We start from the raw sequence: 10,904 nt of genomic DNA, 5'->3' as shown, positions 1-10,904 counted from the left end.
AGCGCCATGAAAATCGTGAAGGATCTCCTGTGCTGCCGACAGCGCATATCATGGCTACAGGCCGGCAACGGCCGTGTTAGCGATCCTGATGAAAACACCAAGGTGCTGGCCGATGCATTCGCAGCTAACATCACTCTGGTGACCAACGTCGTGGATGAGGGCCACATCCGTCGAATCGACGAGCAGCTACCCATCTTCCTAGCAGCCAGAGATGAAGAATATGGCATCGAGCTGGTCACAGAGGAAGAAGTCGCTATGCAGCTTCGCACGCTGAACCCCGGGAAAGCAGATGCAACGATGGAATCAACAACCACCTGCTGAATAACCTTCCACTGGGACACCATAGTCGCTTAGCTGACGTCTTCAATGAGATACTCCATTCGGGTGGCTACCCTTCAGCGTTGAAACACGCTGAAGTTGTGGCCATCTGGAAAACCAGCAAAGATCCAAGCCAGATAATCAACTACCGACCCATCAGCATGCTGCCGTCTCTCTCGAAAGTTTTAGAGATGATATATGTTAAAAGTCTGATGGAAAATGACACACAGGTCGGTTTTTCAAGCGGCCACTCGACCTCTCACCAGCTTCTGCTGCAAGAGGAGACAGCGATGAGAGCACTGGAAACAAGGGAATACCCTGGGTCAGTGTTCCTCGACGTGTCCAGGGAATTGAATTCCGTCTGACAGGAAGGTCTCGTGTACAAGCTTTTTATACTCAGACTCTCGACGTCGTATGGAGTCCTTCTCATATCGTGTCTACCCGACCGAACCTTTCACGTGAGGGCAGACAATGGTACGTCCACGGATCGACAGATACATAGGGCTACCACAGGGATTGTTACTCGGCACCTTGATGTACTTCATGTCCACAGCCAACATTCTGCGAATGACGTGCGTTGAACTGGCGCTTTACGCCGGCGATAAAGCACTATTTACCTGCAGCATGAAAGTACGCATGGTGAGACGTCGTCTCCTGCTTGGTTGCGACACTTGGGCACATGGTCAGCGAAGTGGCAGCTGAAATTCAATGCAGCGGAGAGTCAGTCAGTTATCTTCACCAGAAGAATGCTACCGCCGGATCTTCCGCCAGTCGAGATCCTAGGAGCACCCATCCCATGGAGCAGGTCGGCGAAGTACCTAGGGGTCACCCTAAACCAAAGACTGTCCTGGGTGCTTCACATTCAAGACATCAAGGGCAGCGCCATACGGCATTTCGCGTTCTATACCCACTGCTCAATCCGCAATCGACACTGCCACCGCACCATGGTGTCACGTTGTACATAACACTGGTTCGACCAATGCTGGAGTACACTGTCTTGATGTAGAAAAAGGCCACATATACACTGACCACAACGATAAGAGTCCAGAACCGAATCCTGAAGACCACTCTGCATCTTCTGAGGGATTACGACACTCGTCTGCTGCATGAGGGTACCGGCATTCTGCTCCTGCAGTTCAGCTTCTGGATCACCGCAAGCTCATTCTACAAGAAGGCAGATCAATCCTGCAACCAGCTCGTCCATAAATTGGACCATCAGCCACACTTCCGGCCAACGATGCACTGGCCTGTTGCAAGAATAATTTTTATTAATGCAGCAAACAGAGGATATCATCACCACATCACCCCAGTCCAATACTTAAAGGTAAGGCTTTTGTTTTGTTTCTTCTCCACAGTAACAGGGGGAACAGTATTTTAATACGAGTACTTACACTGCTCAACATGCCAAGCAAGGAAAGGCCGCCAATGGGGCGTCAGCCATCCACTCCTTCGCCGCTTTCATATCAGAGAGCTCTTGACATACGAGCGTTCTTGCTAGCGTTACATCCTATGCTGAGCTCTGTTCGAAACCGCTATCCCAGTTGACAAGATTATCATGGACCTTTATCTCCACTGCCTCTTTGATGATCGAGTCCCAGAATCCATTCGTCCAGCACAACACCTCTGTCTGTTCAAAATGAAACAGAGGGTACAGCAGGGCTAGTCTGCCTGAAATAAGAAATGTTCCAACAGCGCGCTAGTTCCTCACAGAGTTAAGGTCGTTTTACCTTCAGTGTGTGCCAGTATCTCTGTGTCGCCGCATGCGGGTGTGGTAAGCGTGGTTCAAATGGCTCTGAGCACTATGGGACTTAACTACTGTGGTCATCAGTCCCCTAGAACTTAGAACTACTTAAACCTAACTAACCTAAGGACATCACACACATCCATGCCCGAGGCAGGATTTGAACCTGCGACCGTAGAGGTCGCGCGGTTCCAGACTGTAGCGCCTAGAACCGCTCGGCCACTTCGGCCGGCAAGCGTGTTTTCTGTTACATTATTGACAGGACGGAAGAACGAATTCTAGAGGTAAGCGAACTGTGATGGATTATTGCCATAGTTCTAGAATACAACCTAACAAATTAAGGTGTTCCATGCACAGTAACATGACATTTTAAGCTCTCATTGTTGTTTATATATATCTTTCCACTGAATCAATCTACTAGTTTCACTGCGAAATCATAGACAACTCATTTTCTGGGCTTCTTTTAGATGGTCCATACACACAAAAGGAAAAAGTGAAGTGCTCCATGGTCCGGGAACATATGAAACGAGCAGTAACAAGAGTTATAGGCAGCTCCTCTGGATAAGGTACCAGCAATGTGTAACATGATTTAACGAAGTGTGTGTGTGTGTGTGTGTGTGTGTGTGTGTGTGTGTGTGTGTGCAAAATAACGAAAAATGTTTATGTGTGGTTGATTTTGACACTGCAGTGCACTTGGTGCAGTAGCCACTTTACTGGGTGGAACAGCTCCACTATTTTTGTATAGTGCGATTAATAGCTTCTTCCGATACATGGTTAATACTTTGTTTACATAAATAAATTTAGAACATTTGTATACTGGAAAGTACTCACAATTAAAATACCATAATTGCATCATATTGACAGATTTCTTAAAAAGTTTCATGTTATGTTATGTAGAGCTTGCAGTTGAAATGAACTGTACCACCCTATGACCACTGTTGAGGCTGTGCTCTGTCACTGCAGATTTGTCCGTTTGGCCGACGCTAACCTTCTCACGTATTCTGGGTGACAGTGCGAAATACACCGCTGCGTCTGGGCGATATATTTCTTGCACATCCGCAAATGAAGCTCTGAACTCCAGGTATATGTACTCTTAGTATGTCTTTCATTGAGCCAAGGACATTTTTTGATTCCGCCAATGAGCTAAAAATGGTTTTAATGTTGTTTTCCTCCAGTATCCTGGCAAACTTTTGCGTGGGTGGCCCAGATACGGAAGCGACGTTAGGCGTTTTATGTCTTCTTTCGGATAGTCTTCTTTCTTTTTCTTGCTCAGCTGGAGCGCGCATCTTATCTCTGTCTCCGAGCAGCTGTCCTTGCGAAACGCTTCCCTCAGATGCTGGACCTCGGTGGGTAGACTCTCCTCGTTGCATATGTTTCGTGCTCTGTGCACCAGGGCGGTCAGCACAGATCCGCGTTGTGCTGGGTAGTGGCATCTATTGGCGCTGAAGTACAGGCGCACGTGCTTTTCCCAAAGACTGAGTGTCCCAGGGTACCATCAGATTTCGTCCTTATTACAATATCGAGGGAAGGCAGGCATCCATTTTCTTCCACCTCCATGGCGAACTTTATAGTGTCGCATATGCTCTTCAGATGGTAAAGAAATTCCTGTAGGTTTCCTTCGCCGTGTGGTCACACCACAAATGTGTCGTCGAACTTATCGGTACAACTCCTATAGTTTCAAACTATGTATGACAGCCGTTCAAAGTGTTCAGTATATAGGTTTGTAACGCCTTGCGATATTAGTGTTCTATGGTAGGGCCTTCTGGCCATATCCTTCTCCAATCATCATGTAGGAAGCACAAGGATATGGTCAGAAGGCTGTACCCCTCAGCTATATGGCCCCCAAAGACACAGAAGAATGAGCTCCAGTTGAAATCTGTTTTTCGCAGGACAGAGTGGATCAGGTTGTGGAAAGGGGCCAAGATCAGTTACTGTTAGTTACACAAGAACACACAGCTTTATTCCTCCAAAACACAATGCACAGTTTCTCTTTAAAACAACAAAGTTCAATTCACACCTGAGGGCCCAAGTAACTTCTCAACAATAAAGTTTAAATAATTCCTTTTAAAACACAAGCATTTAGAGAAACGGCTGAAGGCCTTACTTAAGTAAAATTAAAATATCTTCTTGGCTAAAGGCCCAAATAATATTTCTGATCGGCAAAGGAAATTCCTTAAGAGGCAGGCATTTACAAATTTCGGCCAAAGGCTATATTAAGGGAAATTTAAATTAATTCCTCAGCTGAAAGCCCAATAATATTTCAACATAATAAAAGGGAACCTTTAAAGACAAACACAGTACAACAGAAAACCATCTTAAGAAAACTTGAAATATCTTGACGGCTGAAGGCCCAAACAATGATGCAAAAATAATTAAAGACAAACCTTAAGATAAGCATTTACACAGTACGGCTGAAAGCCATTATAAGAATTCAAGATAATTAAAGAGAAACCTTACAGACAGGAATTTACACATTACTGCTGAAAGTCACAGATTTTAAAACAAACATGGCTGAGGGCCTAAATACAGAGCAAACAAGAATTTTAAATAAAACACGGCTGTAGGCATAATCTTAAAATATTTCACATAAGCTTCGGCTGAAGGCCATGTACTGACCATAGGACAGACAAAATTAATACACGGCTGAAGTCCTGGCACAGTACTTGCGACCAAAGAAAATCACAATCACAAACAACAGAACAATAGTGCTCAGAAGTGTTCCAAGGGTCGGCCTGGGGAGGAAACTCTAACGACAGTTTAGGTGAGACATGCAGCCAAGCGTAGCGCTAAATAATTGGGTGGCAGCACGACCTAGAGACGGCTGAAGAACCAACCAACAACCTAATCAACTCCCGGGCTCACGCCACAGATACTTCCTCGCTGCTCTGTCACAACCGACCGACTCCTACTCCAGTACGCAGACAGAATTCATAACTGCTCAGAGGAAATAACAGAAGCTATACACAGTTCCACGTAAACACTTGCACCAAAAACTCCGACATCCTGAAACCAATCACTGTGGAACAACAAAGAGAAATCACAAGTCCATAAGCGACCGGCAACCAAATACATGTCGTCCGATGAGACGACCAACTGAACGACCAACCAAGGTCGTCCCCACTCATGTTATGAGTGTCGGCAATGGTCGGGTGAGTCTTAGCTGTACTGAGCTCACTGCAGCTCCAACCCAACTCAACTCAATGTCCGTTCAGAACTCAGAGACACGGCGATCCAGGTACACTGGCTAGGACCCACCTATGCAGAGGTAATTCTTGCCCATCGGTGACGACAAAAAAAATTCTGCACGAGGAAGAAACCGATCCACGTCCGGCAAGATGACCAACTAATGAGGCCCAGAAAAGGTCAAAAGACCAAATACACGTCACCCGATGAGGCGACCTACCGAACGACCAACCAACAGTCGTTCCCGCTCCAATCTCCTTCCATTGTACAGTTCATGTGTGTGTCGCCAGCGGTCGGCGAGTACTGACTGTCCAGACCTCGCTGGCACTCCATCCCCGACTGCCTTTGGACGGACAACGTCCTAGAGACACTGGCTCGGACCCAACCATGCAGAGGGAACAATTGCCCATTGGCCACCCGACATCTCTGCACAAGGAAGGAACCGACCAACGTCCGGTAAGATGACCAACTGACGAGGCCCAGAAACGGTCATAAGACCAAATACACGTAGCCCAATGAGACGCCCGACCGAACGACCAACCAACGGTCGTTGCCGCTCCAGTCTCCCTCCGTCGGACAATACATGAACGTCACCAGCGGTCGGCAAGTACTGGCTGTCCGCATCTCACTGGCGCCCTGTTCCCAACTGAACTCCAGACACACGACGACCCGGGAATACTAGCGGTCGCTCCAGAGATAGTACGGCAGTGTACTTATCGATAAGCGCTGCTGCTGCCACTGACGGGCCAGCAAACCAGCAACCTACTGACGCCAGTAAATCGAATTAAAACAAAACGAGGCGACAGAACCATGAAAACAAGATGACGAGCAATAAACAGCATGACCGCCCGCGCACGGCTCACCAGTATGTCCAATAACGGACATGAAAAATGCACCAACATATGGAACAGGTAAACACTTGCTGCAGCTACTAAAGCCTCTCATAAGTTGCTTGCATGCCAAGTCAGAAACTGAACTGAGTTTGTGAAGGTGGTTCAGGAGACACATCTGGAGAAGGGTGATCTCTTGGTCAGTTTCGACATCATGTCTCTCTTCACAAGGGTGAAGAGACATTTTCTTGACATTACTACGGAGCCACTTCGACGAAAAAACTTTGTAACCGTTCCGCCATGCGCTCACTACCACTCGCTTCTAATGCGGTACAAAGTTGGACCAGCAATTAAACGGAGTCGCTATGGAATCCCACCTTGTGCCAGGCTTCACAAATCTGGAACAATTTGAGGGAACGGCTCTCGAAACCACAAGTGTTAAACCAATTGTGTTCTACCGACACATCGACGACACATTCGTGTTGTGGCTGCATGGCGAAGCAAACCTGCAGGAAATTCTTTACCGCCTTACCAGCGTATAGGACAACGCAAAGTTCATATGGAGATGGATGGAAATGGATGCCTGCATTTCCTCGATATCCTGATAAGGAAGAAAACTGATGGCACGCTAGGACATTCTGTCTATGGGAAAAAGGCACACGTAGATCTGTACCTAGACGCCACCTCCAGCTCACTGCAAATCTGTGCTCACCATCGTGGGTCACAGAGCACGAGACATATGCGACAAAGAGAGCTCCGAGATGTAGCATCTGAGGGAAGCTACTCGGAGACACAGGTAAGATGCGCTCTCCAGCTGATGAAGAAGAAGAAAGAAGACGATCCGAAAGAAGACATAAAGCGTCTAGCGTTCCTTCCATATGCTGGGCAGCTCACGCCCAAGATTGCCAGGATATTAAAGCCATTTTCTGCTCATCGATGAAAATAAAAAAGACATTACTGGCCATTAAAATTGCTACACCAAGAACAAATGCAGATGATAAACGGGTATTCATTGGACAAATATATTATACTAGAACTGACATGTGATTACATTTTCACGCAATTTGGGTGCATAGATCCTCAGAAATCAGTACCCAGAACAACCACCTCTAGCCGTAATAACGGCCTTGATACACCTAAGTATTGAGTCAAACAGAGCTTGGATGGCGTGTACAGGTACAGCTGCCCATGCAGCTTCAACACGATAAGATAGTTCATCAAGTGTAGTGACTGGCGTATTGTGACGAGCCAGTTGTTCGGCCACCATTGACCAGACGTTTACAATTGGTGAGAGAGCTGGAGAATATGCTGGCCAGGGCAGCAGTTGAACATTTTCTGTATCCAGAAAGGCCCGTACAGGACCTGCAACATGCGATCGTGAATTATCCTGCTCAAATGTAGGGATCCGCAGGGATCGAATGAAGGGTAGAGCTACGGGTGGTAACACATCTGAAATGTAACGTCCACTGTTCAAAGTGTCGTCAGTGCGAACAAGAGGTGACCGAGACGTGTAACCAATGGCACCCCATACCATCACGCCGGGTGATACGCCAGTATGGCGATGACGTATACACGCTTCCAATGTGCGTTCACCGCGATGTCGCCAAACACGGATGCGACCATCATGGTGCGGTAAACAGAACCTGGATTCATCCGAAAAAATGACGTTTTGCCATTCGTGCACCCAGGTTCGTCGTTGAGTACACCATCGCAGGCGCTCCTGTCTGTGATGCAGCGTCAAGGGTAACCGCAGCGATGGTCTCCGAGATGATAGTGCATGCTGCTGCAAACGTCGTCGAACTGTTTGTGCAGATTGTTGTTGTCTTGTAAACGTCCCCATCTGTTGACTGAGGGAACGAGACGTGGCTGCACGATCCGTTACAGCCATACGGATAAGATGCCTGTCATCTCGAGTGCTAGTGATACGAGGCCGTTGGGATCCAGCACGACGTTCTGTATTACCCTCCTGAACCCACCGATTCCATATTCTGCTAATTTCGCGTCTATAGCACGTCATCTTCGTGGTGTGGCAATTTTAATGGCCAGTAGTGTATCTTTTGCTAAATGAGAGAGGAACTAGGCATACGGATATGTGGATTCTACAGTATCGTTTGCGAATGTGGCAAGAAATATATTGCTCAGAAACAGCGGTGTATTTCGCAGCGCTGCTCAGAACATGTGAGAAGCGTTCGCCTCGGCAAAATGGATAAATCGACAGTGACTAAACACAACCTCAACAGAGATCATATGCTTGATTTTGAACAGAACGGAGGTGTTGTGCCGAACAAATGGATACTGGGACTCGATCATCAAAGAGGCAATGGAGGTATTGGTCAACCGGAACAGCCGTTTCCAACTGAGCTCAGCAGGGATGTAGCGCTGGCAAAAATGTATCAAGAGCGCTCTCATGTGAAAGCGGCAAAAGCAGCGGATGGAACAGACCGGCAGCACCAAGATGCGACACCAGGGCCCTCCAACACCCCGGGGTTCCCCCACTACCACTGTCCGCGGTTCCCCTCCACCACGGCCCGCGACATCCTTTCCGGAGGCATGCGAGTGCCCCAGCGTTGCAGACGTGTCAGATGAGCCCGTGATCCAGCAGCTATAAAGATACGAACTGCACATAAACTTGACACTTTGCCTGAAGATGAATAGTAGAAAACACGTCGAAACATTATCAAACAATGACGCCTTGACTTCGTGATAACCCGAGAAGACTTCTATAGCCACAAAATTTATTCGTTTTTCCACCCGAAAGCAAACCACCAAATGTTGAGTATAATTTAAATTCTGTAGAAATTAGATGATTAACTGCACATTTCTTACAACTGAGGAAACAAATGGAAGAATCCCGCGTCCGGCCATCCTCATTTAGGTTTTCCGTGATTTCCCTACATCGCTCCAGGCAAATGCCGCGATGGCTCCTTTGAAAGGGCACGGCCGACTTCCTTCCCTAATCCGATGATACCGATGTCCTCGCTGTTTGGTCTCTTCCCCCCAAACAACACAACCCAAATGGAAAAGTGGACCAAGTGAAGTGGGTGCTTTCACCTGGCGAGAAATATGAAATTAATCTAAAAGTACCATGGGATTTGATCTGAGGCATAATCGTTCACCACAAGTCTTTGCGATTTTAACAATCACGGATACCATTCTCTTTCGAACGCCACGTTTATTTCCGAGGTATTGCATGGCACAGCTGTTAATGTGTGGTTTTGTACTTGCAGTATTTCTGATTTGAAATGTCTCGTTTCTTTCCTTTTATTTTAATGTGTAATTCTAATACACAACCCCAAATTGATTTCGTAATCGTAAATTCACAACTCAGTTTAAATACATAATTACAATCTGGCGCACTGTTGAAATCATACCACTTTACTCGTCAACTAACACAATCGCCTTTCGGAGAAATTACTTTTGTCTCCCATCACATAAAATCTTTCTCCTTCACAGTGCAGTTATCTGTATCTCACAGATACTTAATCAACCCTAATGGCATATACGTTGGACATCAATACTTACAATACGGCCGGCCGGGGTGGCCGAGCGGTTCTAGGCGCTACAGTCTGGAACCGTGCGACCGCTACGGTCGCAGGTTCGAATCCTGCCTCGGGCATGGATGTGTGTGATGTCCTTAGGTTAGTTAGGTTTAAGTATTTCTAAGTTCTAGGGGACTGATGACTTTAGAAGTTAAGTCCCATAGTGCTCAGAGCCATTTGAACCATTTTTGGACTTACAATACGTCAGTATGTAGGGAAGCAGCATACTCACAAAAATATTCCACCCGCCGCCCCACAAGTACTTAAAAGCAAATACAAAATCTGAATAAGTCTTTACATTTCACTATAACAAAACCAACAGAAAATATCTACAAATACTTTCATACGGCGTCTACAAAATCCGTCACATCCCATGGACATTGGCTGCAGACGACAATGTGTTCGATAGGAAAGTCTGACACTGGACGTTTCTTTTCCACCTCATATTTCTTCTTCTCCTTGTGGTTCGTCTGAGGAACACATTTTACGTGCATCTCATACATTGCTGTCTTACGCAAAGAGTCTCGCAGTTGCTGTAGCTCCACAGTTAGGTTGTCCCTGTCATTAAAAACTGAGGAACTATGGCGGAGAATGCTGTTTCGAACATGGTTAATATGTTCGATATGGAACATTCACATCGCTTAGTAGAACAAATTATATTAATAAGCACAGCTGTACAAAAGAGCGTTGGTTGTCAAACATACCGACGTTCACTCGTAAATCTGTCCCCAATCCTAGTTTACTCTTTCGAACTTTTTCTCATTTTTCTTCAGACTTATCTTGGATGTGTGGATTAAGTAGTTTCCTGCCGCTGCACGTTGGCGCATGTCTCAGCGTAGATTAACTCAGACGTCACAGCAGCAGTGTTATCTCTACCCTTACATTTCTCAGATAAATCGTGTGGTATCAACCAGTCTCTATGAGCAAAATGCATTTATACCGAGTTGCAATTACTATCCACTCTCTTCGGTTTGTCCTGCTTAGTAAAAATGACACACCAGTGATAAACGTTTAGTTTTATAGTAAAGCGATGATTTTTCTTAGCGACAGAGCACGGTCTTTGGCTGGGAAAGAGAAGAAAAGTAAATCGGCCATCCTTTTCAAGTGAACTAGCCAAGCATTTAAACGATTTCGTGAGACCATGGGATATCCAAATCTGGTTGGGCAGATCGAGCATATGAATCATTTTCCACCGAAATACGTGTCCAGTGTGGACTTTATCACAATTGTCCCAGTTAAGTGAGTTTTATTATTTGCATTTCCCAAATGAAATTTTGCCAAAGACACGCCGAT

The sequence above is a fragment of the Schistocerca cancellata genome, chromosome 8, assembly GCF_023864275.1.
Source record: "Schistocerca cancellata isolate TAMUIC-IGC-003103 chromosome 8, iqSchCanc2.1, whole genome shotgun sequence".
NCBI classification, from domain to species: domain Eukaryota; kingdom Metazoa; phylum Arthropoda; class Insecta; order Orthoptera; family Acrididae; genus Schistocerca; species Schistocerca cancellata.
Note: the sequence above shows the minus strand (reverse complement) of the source record.